The sequence below is a fragment of the Globicephala melas genome, chromosome 4, assembly GCF_963455315.2.
Source record: "Globicephala melas chromosome 4, mGloMel1.2, whole genome shotgun sequence".
NCBI classification, from domain to species: Eukaryota; Metazoa; Chordata; class Mammalia; order Artiodactyla; family Delphinidae; genus Globicephala; species Globicephala melas.
In genome coordinates this window covers 133,751,741-133,752,488 of record NC_083317.1, presented here as the reverse complement: position 1 = coordinate 133,752,488, position 748 = coordinate 133,751,741, and the positions used below count along the sequence as shown (strand labels likewise).

At 41.6% G+C, this 748-nt stretch overlaps 1 non-coding gene across 1 annotated transcript; it reads right to left on the bottom strand.

The window, feature by feature from the left end:
* Positions 1-299: 299 nt before the first annotated feature.
* Positions 300-372, bottom strand: TRNAF-GAA (transfer RNA phenylalanine (anticodon GAA)). Its single transcript has one exon. It is a non-coding gene; the product is annotated as a tRNA-Phe (tRNA).
* Positions 373-748: the final 376 nt, after the last annotated feature.

The following is a 748-nucleotide window of genomic DNA, read 5'->3' as shown; positions in this document are numbered from 1 at the left end:
TTGGACATTGCAATCGCTGCACACACATGGGAGAAGCAGTGAATGCCAGACATTTCCTTTGTTCATGTGCCAAGCTCATCGGACATCAATCACAAGACCCAAATTCAAAGATGGGAGTTTCAGGACTTCCCTGGTGGTCCAGTGGTTAAGATTCCACTGGCAGCTTCCACTGCCGTGTGGCATGGCCGAAAAAACAAAACAAAAAAATGATTGAAGTTTCAAGGATGCAAAGGTAGACCTTTCTGGTAGGGGTTACCAGAATTGCTCCTCCTCATGGATGCTGACTAAAACACTTAACCTGCTGAAACCCGGGATTGAACCAGGGACCTTTAGATCTTCAGTCTAATGCTCTCCCAACTGAGCTATTTCAGCACCTTAGGGGTGAGCTGCCCTGACACTCATTTTTCAAAACTGAGATTGTTTTCAATCCATTTTTAGAACATTTCAGACTTCGAAAGTGTTGCTCTCTCATTGTCCAATATACTTATCCACCCAAAAAGTTAGGAATGTCTTCCATGTATGGTGCTTGCATCCAATTCCTGGTGGTGTGGGATGGTAGGAGGAGAGAGACAGAAGAGAAATGATGGGGATTCATTGGAAAGTCTCTCTGCTCCTCTGACACAGCTCAGAAAATGACAGAAAAATTTTTTTTTAATTTCTTAGAGTCCCTTATTTTTTCTCTTCTTTTCATTCGTTCTTGAATAATATTCAAAGATTCTGAGAAATGGATTAATTTTTGTTAATGTGG